The sequence below is a fragment of the Callithrix jacchus genome, chromosome 16, assembly GCF_049354715.1.
Source record: "Callithrix jacchus isolate 240 chromosome 16, calJac240_pri, whole genome shotgun sequence".
Taxonomy (NCBI): Eukaryota; Metazoa; Chordata; class Mammalia; order Primates; family Cebidae; genus Callithrix; species Callithrix jacchus.
The window spans coordinates 98349525-98365943 of NC_133517.1; the positions used below are offsets into that span (position 1 = coordinate 98349525).

At 38.0% G+C, this 16419-nt stretch overlaps 1 protein-coding gene across 7 annotated transcripts in view; it reads left to right on the forward strand.

Moving 5' to 3' along the window:
- Positions 1–16419, forward strand: part of STK3 (serine/threonine kinase 3) — a 352806-nt gene that overhangs the window by 315657 nt on the left and 20730 nt on the right. For 2 of the 7 annotated variants that reach the window (XR_013528197.1, XR_008477026.2), the window contains one exon: positions 5899–6124. The exons of the other annotated variants lie outside the window; for them this stretch is intronic. The gene's annotated coding sequence lies outside the window, so the exon portion shown is untranslated. The remainder of the gene's footprint in view (positions 1–5898; positions 6125–16419) is intronic. 7 annotated transcript variants of the gene reach the window in all.

Genomic DNA, 16419 nt, shown 5'->3' on the forward strand with positions numbered 1-16419 from the left:
TATATTTTATATGTATATGTATTTTTTACCTTTACATTATTCACAAGATCCATAAAAACATTCTCTTATCATTCTTATTTAAAAGTTAGTAAGAAACATTTAGAATGAGCTATGTAAAATTGTTTTGAGAACATTTAGCTTTAACTTTAATTGCTCTTAGGAATCACAACCTTCTGATTCATTTTTATTCGGGAGAAATAATGTTTTTAAGGCATATAACTGACCTGGAGGAATGCTATATTATTTTATCTGCAAGACTTGCATGTCAAAAATTCACCTGCAGGTTATTTTCTTTTAGAGCTCCTTGGGAAGGTGACTGTTGTAGATGAAGTGACATTAGGATATGTTTACATTTATTTCAAAGTGTCAAGATGGGCATGCTGGAAATTTGAATTCCTTCATGACCTTTTAGGTTAATCTTTAATGCTAGCTCAAGGGGAGTGTGAGAAATGTGAGAATTCAACTTATTCAACACTTCAGTTGAATGTTACACCTAAATGACTAAAGTATTTTTTAGTATGGAAAAGGAAAAGTCTGATTATCAAAAAGTCATTCTATCCTTGGAAGAATGCTAGACAAATGTATTCTGACCAACAATTTTTCCAGATAATGTTCAGAATTTATGTTAAAAAGTCCTGTCTTGAGATTATAAAGTCTGGGAGTGTTACCACGTGTTTTTTTTTTCTTTCAAATTTCAATCGCTTCAGGGATACCACTGGGTTTTGGTTACATGGGCAAGTTGTATAATGGTGAAGCTGCGCTGTTAGTGTAACCATCACCCAAATAGTGTACAGTGTACCCAGTGGGTGATTTTTTAAATCCCACATCTCCATTCTGAGTCTCCAATGTCCATTATACCACTCTGCATGCCTTTGCATATCCATAGCTTAGCTCCCACTTACAAGTAAGAGCATGCAGTATTTGGTTTTCCATTCCTGAGTTACTTCACTTAAGATAATGGCCTCCAGTTCCATCCAAGTTGCTACAAAAGATGTTCCTGTTACTTTTTATGGCTGGGTAGTATTCCGTAGTATAGATATACCACATTTTCTTTATCCACTCATCTGTAGATGAGCACTTAGGTTGATTCCATATCTTAGCTGTTGTGAATTGTGCTGCAGTAAACATGCAAGCGCAGATGTGTACTTTTATTAAACATCTAGGGGAGCTGTTTATTCATCGAACATTTATTCCTTGAAAACATAGTAGATGCAGTAATGGACAAACTAGAAAAAGTCCTAGCCCTCATTCTAGCATTTATCCATGTGGATTTTCTAGCAGTGGTTGATATATATCAGAATCACGTGAAGTTCTTTTCATATTTAAAGATACAGTGAGTATCCTGATATACCTCCCCAACAAGAATATATCAAAATATGGAGGAAAGAGAGGGGAAGGTATTTTAAATAAAGCTCTTCTGGCTAATTTTTCTTTTTCAGTTTGAAAAATTATAATATATTCAGAAAGCTGAAAAACAGTACAATAAACACTCAACATTTTCTACTTAGATTCAACAATTTTGAACATTCTGCTATATTTGCTTTTTGTATATGTATATATGTATGTGTTTTCCCTGCCAATTTTGAGGCAAGAGCATAGCCTGAAATGTTCCCCCAAATAGAATCCCTCTGATGTGGTAGGCTGTTATTAATTTTGTTTGATTTCACTGGGAGGGTGGGAGTACAGTCATGAAGAGCATACCAAGGTCGGATTTCTTGTCAGTAGTCTCTGTAGTAATTTTGATATATGCTGGTCAAGATTGTTACAGAGAGATATTGTCATTGTTGTTATCAGAAACAGTTTGAATTCAGTGCCACGGTCTATTTGAAGAAGTTTTTTGTTTGATTGTTTCTTCTTGGTGAATGTTCTTGTTTCTTTGAAATCGTACTGTGACAGCTAGGCAGGTGATATGCTCCCACCTCTCATTTTGTACTATAGTCATTCACCGTTTGCATGCTCTTTTTACAGCCGTTTACTTTAACCTCTCTGTGCCTTTTTATTTAAAGTGAAGTGTGCTTCCGCTATCTCAGAGAGTTTGAAATATTGTTCCATGTGTCTTCTGGACTTCATATTTTCTAAAGAGAAGTCTGATGATTCTAATTGTTGCCCTGTATTTGTTTTTTACTCTCTGTCTCCTTTCACAACTTTTTTATTTTTGTTCTTTATCAAACCTAGGCGTTCATTTTGTGATTGATGTTGTTTTTAATCTTCTTTACAGTTCACAAGCTTCTTGAATTTACTAAATTGTCTTTTACCAAATTTAGGACTGTTTGTTGCTATAATTTACTCTGATGTTTTTTCCTGCCACATTTGCGCATTCCCCACCTTATGGGACTTTAGAGAGTCCTGAAACACTTTCTTTTTTAAATTTTTTTCTCTCTCCTCTTCAGATTGAAAAACTTTGATTGACATTTTTCCAATCAATGTTTTGTCATCTCCAATCTGCTATTAAGCCTATTCAGTAAACTTTTTATTTCAGATATTGAATTTTTCAAGTTTTAAAGCTATTTCTTTTTGTTATTGTTGTATTTCCAGTTTCTCTGCTGAGATTTTCCATTTTCTTCATCCATAATAAGTATATCCTCTCTTACCTCAGCAGTAATTATAGCTGCTTTAAAGTCCTGTTATTTCTGATATCTGGGTCATATCAAGGTTGGTTTCCGTTGATTGTCTTTTCCATTGGGGGTGGATTGCATTTTCCAGATTCTTTATATGTCGACTAATTTTGGATTACATCCCTGACATTGTAAATGTTTTCTTGTGGAGGGTGAAAAACGTGTTTTTGTTGATTCTCCAGAGACTTCAGTAGTTGGTTCTTGTATTTTGTCCACAGTTCATTATCTGCAAAAGATTTAGTCTGTTAAGAACTTTCTCTGACCTAGCAAAAGCTGAACTCCTAATGCTTTTTTTATTTTTTATTTTTTTAAAATTTTTAATTGCATTTTAGGTTTTGGGGTACATGAGCAGAACATGCAAGACAGTTGCGTAGGTACACACATGGCAGTGTGTTTTGCTTCCTTTCTCCCCTTCACCCACATTTGGCATTTCTCCCCAGGCTATCCGTCCCCACCTCCCCTCCCACTGGCCCTCCCCTTTTCCCCCCTAATAGACCCCAGTGTTTAGTACTCCCTCCCTGTGTCCATGTGTTCTCATTTTGCATCACCCGCCTATGAGTGAGAATATGCGGTGTTTCATTTTCTGTTCTTGTGTCAGTTTGCTGAGGATGATGTTCTCCAGATTCATCCATGTCCCTACAAACGACACAAACTCATCATTTCTGATTGCTGCATAATATTCCATGGTGTATATGTGCCACATTTTTCCAATCCAGTCTATTATCAATGCGCATTTGGGTTGATTCCAGGTCTTTGCTATTGTAAACAGTGCTGCAGTGAACATTCGTGTACATGTGTCCTTAATAGTAGAACGATTTATAGTCCTTTGGATATATACCCAGTAATGGGATGGCTGGGTCAAATGGAATTTCTATTTCTAAGGCCTTGAGGAATCGCCACACCGTCTTCCACAATGGTTGAACTAATTTACACTCCCACCAACAGTGTAAAAGTGTTCCTTTTTCTCCACATCCTCTCCAGCATCTGTTGTCTCCAGATTTTTTAATGATCGCCATTCTAACTGGCGTGAGATGGTATCTCAATGTGGTTTTGATTTGCATCTCTCTAATGACCAGTGACAATGAGCATTTTTTCATATGATTGTTGGCCTCATATATGTCTTCTTTCGTAAAGTGTCTGTTCATATCCTTTGCCCACTTTTGAATGGGCTTGCTTGATTTTTTCCTGTAAATCTGTTTGAGTTCTTTGTAAATTCTGGATATCAGCCCTTTGTCAGATGGGTAAACTGCAAACATTTTTTCCCATTCTGTTGGTTGCCGATTCACTCTAGTGACTGTTTCCTTTGCCGTGCAGAAGCTGTGGAGTTTCATTAGGCCCCATTTGTCTATTTTGGCTTTTGTTGCCAGTGCTTTTGGTGTTTTGTTCATGAAGTCCTTGCCTACTCCTATGTCCTGGATAGTTTTGCCTAGATTTCCTTCTAGGGTTTTTATCGTGCCAGGTCTTATGTTTAAGTCTTTAATCCATCTGGAGTTAATTTTAGTGTAAGGTGTCAGGAAGGGGTCCAGTTTCTGCTTTCTGCACATGGCTAACCAGTTTTCCCAACACCATTTGTTGAACAGGGAATCCTTTCCCCATTGCTTGTTTTTGTCAGGTTTATCAAAGATTGTATAGTTGTAGATATGTTGTGTTGCCTCCACTGCCTCTGTTTTGTTCCATTGGTCTATATCTCTGTTTTGGTACCAGTACCATGCTGTTTTGATTACTGTAGCCTTGTAGTATAGTTTGAAATCCGGTAGTGTGATGCCCCCCGCTGTGTTCTTTTTGCTTAGAATTGACTTGGCTATGCGGGCTCTCTTTTGGTTCCGTATGAAGTTCATGGTGGTTTTCTCCAGTTCTGTGAAGAAAGTCAATGGTAGCTTGATGGGGATAGCATTGATTCTGTAAATTACTTTGGGCAGTATAGCCATTTTCACGATATTAATTCTTCCTAACCATGAACATGGAATGTTTCTTCATCTGTTTGTGTCCTCTCTGATTTCGTTGAGCAGTGGTTTGTAGTTCTCCTTGAAGAGGTCCCTTATGTTCCTTGTGAGTTGTATTCCAAGGTATTTTATTCTTTTTGTAGCAATTGTGAATGGCAGTTCGTTCTTGATTTGGCTTTCTTTAAGTCTGTTGTTGGTGTAGACGAATGCTTGTGATTTTTGCACATTGATTTTATATCCTGAGACTTTGCTGAAGTTGCTTATCAGTTTCAGGAGTTTTTGGGCTGAGGCGATGGGGTCTTCTAGGTATACTATCATGTCGTCTGCAAATAGAGACAATTGGGCTTCCACCTTTCCTATTTGAATACCCTTTATTTCTTTTTCTTGCCTGATTGCTCTGGCTAGGACTTCCAGTACTATATTGAATAGGAGTGGTGAAAGAGGGCATCCTTGTCTAGTGCCGGATTTCAAAGGGAATGCTTCCAGTTTTTGCCCATTCAGTATGATATTGGCTGTTGGTTTGTCATAAATAGCTTTTATTACTTTGAGATACGTTCCATCGATACCGAGTTTATTGAGGGTTTTTAGCATAAAGGGCTGTTGAATTTTGTCAAATGCCTTCTCTGCGTCAATTGAGATAATCATGTGGTTTTTGTTTTTGGTTCTGTTTATGTGGTGAATTACGTTGATAGACTTGCGTATGTTGAACCAGCCTTGCATCCCCGGGATGAATCCTACTTGATCATGGTGAATAAGTTTTTTGATTTGCTCTTGCAATCGGCTTGCCAATATTTTATTGAAGATTTTTGCATCTATGTTCATCATGGATATTGGCCTGAAGTTTTCTTTTCTTGTTGGGTCTCTGCCGGATTTTGGTATCAGGATGATGTTGGTCTCATAAAATGATTTGGGAAGGATTCCCTCTTTTTGGATTATCCTAATGCTTTTTTATATCCTCACCCCCCAGAGGACAGAATCTTGCTCTGTCACCCAGGCTGGAGTTCAGTGGCATGATCTGGGCTCCCTGCAACCTCTGCCTCCCAGGTTGAAGCAATTCTCATGCCTCAGCCTCCCTAGTCACTGGGATCACAGGCACCTGCCACTGCGCCCAGCTAATTTTTGTATTTTTAGTAGAGACAGGGTTTCACCATGTTGACCAGGCTGGTCTTGAACTCCAGACCTCATGATCTGCCCACCTCAGACTCCCAAAGTGCTAGGATTACAGGTGTGAGCCACTGCACCTGGCCACTTCTTCATCTTTTAACTGCCTCTCAAGTTTCCTGCTAAACTACAGGCCTGTGCTATCACACAGAAAGAAATTTTCTCATGTCTTTATGCAGGTGGAGTCAGTCAGAGCTGCCAAGGATAAAACAGTGATAAAGCTGAAGTGTGTCATCCACACTATGGCATTCTCTTTCCTGCATCTTCTCCACTGCTACCTCTGACAGACACTCTTGTCACCAGTGATGAAAGGACTTAGATGTATTTAGCAGCAAGCACCACTGCCATCTCATCAGGAACACAGGGAGAGAGGAAAATCCCAGAACAAGATAACAAGAGAAACTGGTAAATATAATGTATAAGAGCAGATGTAGAAAATTAAAAATGAAGGAGAGACAGAGGGTAGGGAGCCAGCAGTGCTACCTTTGTGCTGGGCTTTTTAACAACTGTGGTCTCGTGCAATCTTCAGAACAACTCTGTGACATGAGTTTATAGTATATCCATTTTATTTGAGAGGCTCAGAAATGGAAAGAACTCTGATGATTTTCTGCAAGTTGCAAAACTTTGTACATGGCTAGGCAGAAAAGAAAATGTCCCTTTTCTTTCCTGCAGCTAGTTTTAGTCACGTGAAGTCCCTCTGCAAACTTGGGGACTTCAAACTAGTAAGGATTTTTCTAGGTTCTGCCAGCTTCCTCAGTGAGAACTCCAGGCATCTGGCTTGGAAAAGTTGGCTAAAACGCTGCACTGCAACCCTCTCATGTGTTTCAGTTCTTTGCTCTGCTCAGGAGACAAACTTGGTCAATCTTATGCCCAAGCTTGTTTTAGGTGGGAGAAACCCTTCTCTACCTCCCAACTCCCCTTCCCTTCTTCGACCCTACCCCCAAATCTCAATCTCACTCTGCTTCCTGATGGGCTTTATAAACTAGCTTCTTAAGCTTATAAGAGTTCTTTTATCTACTGAGTACTCTTCAGTACATACATAGGGATCACCTTGTCAGTGAGGAGCAGATTATTTGGATTGGAATTCTTCCTTACAGATTTTTCTCACTTCCTGAATTCCGTTCCTCTTGTCCTTGTGCTCACTTTCAAATTTCTGCTACATTGAGTCATATTCACAGAGAGAAGCATGTGACCAAGAGCCACTTGCTTCTTCCACACACGGCCCAAGGTTCTGTCTGAATTCAGGTTCTCCCTGCTGTTAATTTTCTTCCTGCACCTCCCTAGGCCCAAGACCCTAGAGTTGACTGCTGGTTCTCAACCAGGGGTCATTTGGCCCTCCAGGGACAATTTGATAATGTCTGGAGACATTTGTGTTGTCCAAACTTGGGGAAAGCTACTGGCATCTAGTGTGTAGACGCTGGGGATGCTGCTAAACATCCTACAAAGCACAGGACAGCCTCTCACAACCAAGAATCACCCTGACCCCACCAAATGGTTCATTAGTGCCAGGGCTGAGAAGCCCTGAGACAGACTCCTAGAGCCTTTTCTCTGTGTCCTTTCCCTTACCTCTCCCTCACCTTCATTAGGGCCACCACCAAGTATGATTATGCTAGGCTAGCCATTGCAACCTTATACCACAGAATTTCAGCTTCCCAAGCCATCGAGCATTTCAGAACTTGTGGAGAGTGAGACAGGAAATGGCTGAATGACTTGCTAATGGACATTGGTGAAGGATCCGTGAGTGGGATTTGTAGAGGAGAGCTCAGGAACCCTTAGCTCTCAGCCACGGACACTGAGGGTACACCGTGGCTGCTAGGGAGTTGGGATTGAGAAAGATGTTTTTAAAGGATATGAGGATATGTATGTATCGTAGGTGAGGTGAAATTGACCTTTACCTATTTTTAGGGTATTTCGGCTGGGCCTAAGAATTAGATTGACATGGATAGATCAACAGGAGATAAACATACAAATTTATTTAGTACGAATTTCACATGGCAAGGAGCCTTTATATGGAAATGAAGACCCACAGATGCAGTTAGAATTGAAAACTTATATACTGAATTTACTACTCTTTTGGAGAAAGAGTGGTAAATTGTGAAACTATGACAAGGCAGAGGGGCTTGGGCAGAGTAGTTAATTGGGCAGAGAAGTAACTAGGAAGATAAGGGTTAGCTTAACAAGGTTTGTTTGTACAGATTTCCCTCGGTCTCAGCTTTCCGTCCTTGCTGATAAGAATGATGTTTTCCTGCTGGTAGAGGGAGGCCATCTTTCACATGGGAATTTCTTCTCCTGCTGTTATGAAGAAGAAAGATCAGAGTGTTCTTGCAGTTTATGTTTTTCAAGTACCTTTTACTCAAAATTAGTCAGAATGCCAGAGTAATGTATTTTGGGGTGGAACTCCTTTGTTGTAAAAGTATTAAACCTTGCATGGTTGTAGTGGAAATCATCAAGAGTGATTTAATTTATAGATGTTAGAGAATTTGGAAACATTTTGGGTTGACTATAAAAATAATTTTGGCTGTGGCTATTTTTGAAATGAAATTAATTATGAATAATTTTCATTCGCTCAGAATCTATTATTCATATCATTAAAAAGCCACATAGGTTTTGTGGTAAGTTTTGTTTTATGGCAACACGAAAATCTGTTTATGCATTCACCTTTTTCATTTCATAACATGATTGTCAGCTCTCAACTGATAAAAGGGTGGGGAGGCAACATTGGTTCCACCTGGAATCAGTTTTTTCCCTTTTTCTGCTGGAATGGAAATCCTGCTTACAAGGGGGCCGGCCACACAGCCAGAACATTTACCCACAGCCCTTTAAGACTGCTGGTAAATATAAAGTATAGCTTTATTTCAGTGACCTCATGTCAGTGCCCTTTGCAATTCTAATTAGTCCTGATAATTACCTTGGACTTTTCATCACCTAACCAGTAAAAACCCAAGTCTGCCCAATATTAGAGTTTGTGGGGCAATAAAAGTCTCTGCATTGGACTGAGTTGCTCCCAAGCTTTCACATCTATAAGGAAATCACTGCCTGATTCTCCCCTTCCCTCCATACTATAAGGAAATCACTGCCTGATTCTCCCCTTCCCTCCATACCTCTGGTTTTAATGAATTATCTGAATAAAACAGAGGAAACTGTCACGTTGAATACACATGTTACATTAAACTTTTCTTCTCTAATGTTTTGAATATAAACTTTCAGTTTACACTTAAGTTCATGTTGGAGTAAAAGTCAAATCTTGATGTTTTCTCTGCCCAGTATATCTACCTTTGCCTCAAAGTGTATCTAAGGCCCAGATAGAATTTATAGTGCTACATAGTTTGCTTTAAAGTGAACTAGAACATCGTGGTACTGTTTACCATATTTAATTATGACAAACTGTCCAGTAAGAGTTCAGTCAATGAATGGTGCTGCTTGTAGATGAGCTGAGAAGGTCATAGGCAGAAAAAGCAAGAAATGCTGGAGGAGGAACTAGCATAATTTGTTTTGCGTTTGGCAAAAATGGAAAGGTTGTCATTGTTAAATCTGCTGTTTATAATTCTCAGAGTTTGAGCTCATAGGGACATGGTGACAGTGTTTTGTTTCACTTCTTTAAACCTGATGCTGACTTTTATCATAGTGTAGATGTGAGACGATGCTTTAAAAGACCTCCTTCAGAGAATAGTCTTTTTATTTTTAAATATTTCAAATGCATCGTGTTTCAGCTCAGACCTCAATTTTGTAATATTACATGGAGTCTATTCTTTAACAGTTTGTATTCAATCTTATTATGGATTAATGTTCTGCTAATACGGTTTTACCTTCTAAAAAATTACCCTTTAGAACAGTCTAGCAAAAGATCTATTGTAGTCAGCTCTAAAATTGTTTTCCTGGTTCTTGAGAATGAAAGGCTTTTGAAGTAAGCTAAATAGGCCATCTCTTTTATCTTCTATACAATGGAAGTTCTACAATCTCCTCTTCTTACCCCTGTTCTTGGTACTTCTGACGAAGATCAAACACGGGCCTTTCAGGTGCATGAACCTGAGAGTCCATAAGGCTTCTGGCTCCTCCTCAGCATTAAGATGTCAATCATAGGAATTTTGGCTCCTAATGAGGCTTGAGAATTGTGCTAACCAGTAAATTGAGACATTCAAGTCTTTGGATTTGGTTTAACAGGTGACCTCAGATTTCAGGAAACTTCATCACAGTAACATCTTTAATGAATAATATTGAGTTGTTATTTCTCAGCGTCTGTGTGCCACAGTGATGATAAACACAAGTTGATAAGTACAATCTTCACTAGTGGTTGTTGCCATGCAAGATGGCTCTTATTCTTAAAGGAATAATAATGAGTCACAGATTGGATGATGTTAGGCATCTGCTAAATTTGGGAATCTAAAGAAAAAGACCCAGCCCTACATTCAGGTGTCTCACATTGCACAGTTCTAATGTGGCAGAAATTTTAAAAGTAATTGCAGTATGGTGATAAATGTTATAACAGAGACATATGCAAAATTGTCTTTAGATATATGGAGAAAAAAGTAACTGAGTCTGCTTATAGGGAAAATTTGACAGGAAGACTTGATGAAGATGACATTTAAGCTCAGTCCTAAAGATGAGTAGAACTTCATCAGGCAGAGATGAGGGAAAGGACATTCTCAGTAGAAGGAACTGTATTAAAAAAAAGTCCTGAGGTCAAAGTGGGGAGGGCGGAACAACATTCTAAGCAAGGGAAAGGCATGTAATCATTTAATCCTAACCTCTATTTTTGGATCATTTTACTACTAATTCAGTATGCAAAGAGCTTGGTAAACATGCGAAACTGAAAGAGAATCAGTCATGATGGAAACAGAAGTAATGGCTAGAGTGGCACAAGCTGAAGCTGCAGAGCTAGGCAGGACTAGATTCATTCAAGGCCACACTCAGATTTTATGTGCAAAAAAAAAAAAAAAAGAGCCATGTATGTATCTTAGAGGCAGGACATGGCCCAGTATATATTTTCAAACAATGATTCTGGCTGCTGTATGGAGAGTGAATTGGAGGGGAGCAAAGATAGAAGGAAACTAGTTAGGAAGCTATTGAAACAGGCTGCTCAAGATGAGAGGGCTTTGCCTGGGGAGATGACAGCAGATGAAAAGGAGGACATCGATTTAATACATATTGGTAGGTAGTATGAACACAAGGCATGGTAACATTTGAATATGGTAGGTTCTTAGCATTTGCAACTAGATGGATGGTAGAAGAGCCATTTAGTGAAATAGGAAAGGTTAAAAGATAAACAGATTAGAGGGTCTCTATTACATATGGACATATTGAGTATTGCAATATCCATGAGACATCTAATTAGAATTGCCAAGTTCTGGAACTCAGAACACAGAACTGTATTAGAGATACCATCAGATAGATGGTATTTAAAGCCCAGAGCATGTATGAAACTGCCTAGGAAACGGGTATATAGTGAAAATTCCAGAGTCCTGAGTACTTCTAACACTTAGGAGTTGAGAAGAAGCCAATAAAGGAGACTGAAAACTGACCATAAAGTTAGGAGAAAAGAGAGCATGGTGTTGTATGAGTCAAGAGAAGGAGGTTTCAAGAAGGAAAGGTGTGGACAAAGTATCAGGTACAGCTGGAGGGGCCAAATAACATAGAAACTAAAAAGAATTCATTTAACTTTGGCGACCTAACAAGAGGAGTTCAGAGAGCGTTAGGGGAGCAGAAGCGTTTGGAGCAAGTTGAAATTTGATTGCCAGTTTAAAAGATGGAATTGTGACAACTGGAGGGGTGAGTGTGAGTCAAGGCAGAGTTTCCTTAAGAAAGAGTAGTAAAAGTTTAAAATGAGAAATATCAAAAAGTATATCATGTTGATGCTAAAGACGAAGAGAGTTTGAAGATGCACAAGAGAAAGAAGCTAACTGTGTAGACAGGTTTCTGAGAGACTACTTGAGGGTGATCCAGTCTGTAAGTGGAGGCAGTTCATTACAACAGGGGGTGCAGTAGGAATGTTTGTAAATGCCATTGCTTATATTCAGAAAGAATATGGGGCTTTGTATTATGATTAGAATAACAAAATTTTTTCTTTTAAACAAAAATAATTTTATAGTACTTTCAAAATGTTCTTCTTCATCTGCCATGTAAAGGCTGTTACTGTCTCCCAGTGAACTCTTAGGGATTATAAAAGAGTAAGAAATTGGTGAAGGCACTTTACAAGTGAATTACAAAAATGCAGAGTAATCATTGATCACATAAAGCACTTATAATTTCTGGACCATTTTGCTGCTAACTCTGGATTTTATGATCCATACTTGTTCCCATTCTCCTTCCTATAGCTTATCATGTTCAGATTTTTGTTTTCTTATGTGGGTTTTTGCTAGTTCAACAATAGTAATTACTGTTGAATTATAATATTTATTGTAGACAAAGCAGAAATAAAATGAAGTAAAATTTTCTTTTGGTTTATTGTGAGAAATTTTTTAATTTTATGTGACATGATAAAGACTATAGACTATAGATTATAAAGATTGATAAGCTGATTTGTAATGCATTCGATCATTAATTCATAATGTATTCAATCTTTTGGAACATGTGAGATTTTGAGAGAATTGTGTTATTTAAGGAAATGACTTACCATTCTAAGCCTCATTAATCATCTGTAAAGTTAAGAATAATGCCTGTTTACAGAGTTATCTGCCCCATTTCATAACGTTATTGTGAGGTTAATGTAATGCAATATATGTAAACATGCTTTGTAAATTGTGAAGTACTGTAAAATATATTATGATTTGGAAAATATTAGGTCTCAGCTCTGTGGCCAATTATAAACTCCTCTCTCCACCATAAGGTATACGTAAGTAGACATTCTAGGAAATGAACACTCAGCTGGCACAGGGTTTTTGTTTTCAAGCATCATTGACTTGCAAGTCTCTATACTAATCTGAACTTAATTTAAAATTTTTAGGAAACTATTATTTGGAAAATTTTATTATGGCTGGTAAACTTACATCTTTAACCACATTGTATAGTGTTTAAGAGTGCCAGCTCCGAAATTCGGTTCCCTTGGATTCAAATCCTGGCCACATTTTTTATTAGCTAAATGTCTTAAAGTTCAAACTCTTGGTGCCTCTGAAAACTTAAACGCTGAAAAATGGTGATACTAATAATACTAATTTGTAGATTTATTGCCTATTAAATAACAGCATAGTGTCTGCCAGTTGTAAGCACTCAGTCCATGTTAGCTATTATGTGCATATTTATAGCAATGTGAATATATATATAAGAATACTTCTTGTAAAGTAAGTGCCTACAAATAATTAAATTTTAAATAGTTAAGTACTCACCAGATTGTTTAATTTAAGTAGCTGGACCCCTGGGATTCTAAACACATTCAGAGGAACATTTTCTATATTTACACCTAGTAGGTAGTTGACCACCTACCCATAGCCTAGCAGTGCAATTGGTGATTCCTTCTTTGTCTAGAAAGGTTTAGAATTACAGACAGAGCATATGATGGTTCCACTTAGTTTTTAGCAATATGAATGTGATACACATTCAGTATAAACGGTACTTGGAGTAATCGTATAGCCATTCTTTTTCACTTTCAGTACAGTATTCAATAAATTACATGAGATACTCAGCACTTTATTATAAAATAGGCTTTGTATTAGATGATTTTGTCCAAATAAAGGCTAATGTATATTGTTCTGAGCATGTTTAAGTTAGGCTAGGCTAAGCTATGATGTTTGGTAGGTTAGCTGTATTACATGCATTTTAGACTTAACAATATTTTTAGTTTATGATGGCTTTATCAAGACATAACCCGATGATATGTCTTTGCATTTTTAGAAAAAGAAGCCAGCCTCTTTTCTTAAAAGGCAGAAAATCTGCGGTGCCAATTCTGGCCACCAGAGGGTACTGTATAGCCAGCGACCTAGCCTTACCTTAGAGGTTGAAATCTTGCCCTTGTGAGAGGAGTTCAGTAGATGCCATTGTTCATATCCGTGGAGCTCAATGGCTTCATGTTTCTTGGTTTCAGATACCGTTGATCTGATAGTGGCCCAACTTCCTGACTTTTCAGGAGCCAGTGATTGAGCTGTAAGCCACTCATTCTCTACAAACTTGTAAACTCTCTGAGCCAGTCAAGCTGTTTAACTTCATTAATCCCTACTCTTTTCAGAAGCCCCCTGCCTATTCAGAAGGCTTCAGTTACATTTCAGTTGATTTAGGATCATTTAATTTTATTCTGTTTTACTGAGTCTACTTTCACTGCTGTCCCTTTGGTATTCTATCAGTTAATTTCTTAAAGGGATGTAAAAGATTTTACAAAATTGTTACCAAATATTCAACACTTGGTCACCCTGCAAGGTTAAAAACCCACTACCTCTTAAGCGTCAATAAACAATTTTTTTTTTAATGCTTAGAGCAGAGATTTGCCAAGAGTTGGGGAAACTTCTGTTGTCACCCTAGCAAAAGTGTCTAGGAAAAATGTCTTATTTGTTGAGATAATTAAGGATGACACTAAAGACCAATGAAAGACAGTTTCTGGTTATTGAAAATGAAAAGAGAGCTAACAGAATCGGCAACTTCCTCAATATTTAAGAGTCATCTCTCCCTTCTTTTGACAGCATGGTCCAGCACAGCTGGCTGTTCTGACTATAGAAACGACTGTGAGAGTGAGGGTGGCCTATTTAAAAGGCCTCCTTGTACTCAGTATGAGTGAGATGAGGCAGTGAGCACACCTGAGAGAAGAAAATGATTAGGACTATGCCTGTCTCTCACAACTGGAGGTAATTAGAAGAGATGTGTGGGTTGGCAGTGGCAAGGCTAGGGAGTCACAAGATCGCACTGTAGTTAAGAGAACTATAGCAGGAAGAGTTTTATTCAAACGGACATTCCCAACTGAAAATAGGTTAGAAGAACTTAGGTAAATCATAGGTATCCAGAAATGGGCATTGTTGTGTGGACCAACTTGCAGTATTTGAGTCAGTTTGAAGGTAATTTTTTTGCACGCAGTATTTTTCAAAATTAGTTGATCATTTTGGGTATTGCACCTCTAATCTGAATCTAGTAAGGGAAAGGAAATTTCACTCACAGTGTTCTTGTCTAAGAATGCTTTGGAGACTTCTAGGATCTATTAGTATCAGGTATTAGCTGCTCATCACTAGGTCTGCTGAGTCATTTATTTCAGATTGAGAGTTACATATAAGTGAACATAAACCAATTTCAGAATAATTATGCAGTGGATAAGCTCTTCCTTGAATAATAGTGTATGTCGAGTCACTTACTAACATTTTATGGAAAGTTGCTCAAGAGCATATTGAATTCAGCAGCCATGTAGCTATTTTATTACTTTTTCCACAGGAGGTAAACCAACAGTATGTGTTTCATTTGGTCATAATTAAAGATGCATTTTCCCTTTATCCTTATTAAAACTGACTTTTTAAGACTGAGTTGAAATTTCATCTTGTAAAATAAAAATGTGAAGATTTACTAGCAAAACTACTCTATATTAATGTATATCATTCATCCCAGAGCTGAAATTCTGATCCCCAAATTTCTACTCACAACAACAGTCTCCCAGCTTCCTAGTAAGATCAGCCATTCTTTGTGAAGTCCCCCAACCTCAGTACTCGGCCTCTGCTTCCATATCCACCTGAGTAGTGAGGCCGCTCAGAAGGCAGATGACTGGCTCAAGGGAGGATAAAGCTGAAGCCTTGCTGCCTTTACAAGGTGCAGCTTGGTCCAGCCCCAGTGCTGAAGACTTACAGGAAAATTTGAGAACATACTCATTTTGCAAGATAATATTAGAGATAAAATTTTGATGCCATGTTCTCTGTTAAATTAGTTGATCCCAAAAAACAGTGTTTAAAAATCGAATGTGCTGCCATTCTCAGACACCCCCACCCACACCCCCACCAAAGAAAAAGCCTCTTTGGACCATTCAATTATAACCATCCAAGTGTGCAAAGTTTAGTTTGTAATAAATATTTACTCTAAGCCGTTTGCGAATAATGGTGGCATATTACTTTCTCATCTTTATTTTCTTTCCTTTTTTTTCTTTTTCTTTCTTTCTTTCTTTTTTGTTTTTTTGAGGTAGACTCTCACTCTGTCACCAGGCTAGAGTCCAGTGGTAGACTGTGGCCTCCGCCTCCCGGATTCTAAGTGATTCTCCTGCTTTAATCTTTCGAGTAGCTGGGATTACAGGCACATGCCACCACGCCCAGCTAATTTTTGTATTTTGAGTAGAGATAGACTTTCACCATGTTGGCCAGGATGGTCTTGATCTCTTGACCTCCCAAAGTGCTGGGATTACAGTACCCAGCCCTCGTCTTTATTTTCTATGATTTCTGCCTATTAGTCACCCAGTCTAAGATGATGACATAACCCATGAACACTGTCGTCCTCCCCTCACTTCAGAAAGTTGAAGATTTGAAACATTTACATTTGAAAGTTGATTATTCTCCTATAAGACACATCTAGGTTAATACTCAGCTAGACTTACATTCATTTATTCTCATTCTCTTCCTTGTTTAACCTTAAATTCATATCATTTTTGAACATATTTTAAAACAAATATTAATGGAAAGAAAATAGCATCTGTCAGCTTCAGTTTCATTCAGGTGATGGTTTTGCTTTTAAGTTTACTCAGACTGCTTATTAAGGTAGACATCAATTTTGTTTTTTACACGTTTTCGTAAGAGCCTCCTATCCTTTTTTCTTGT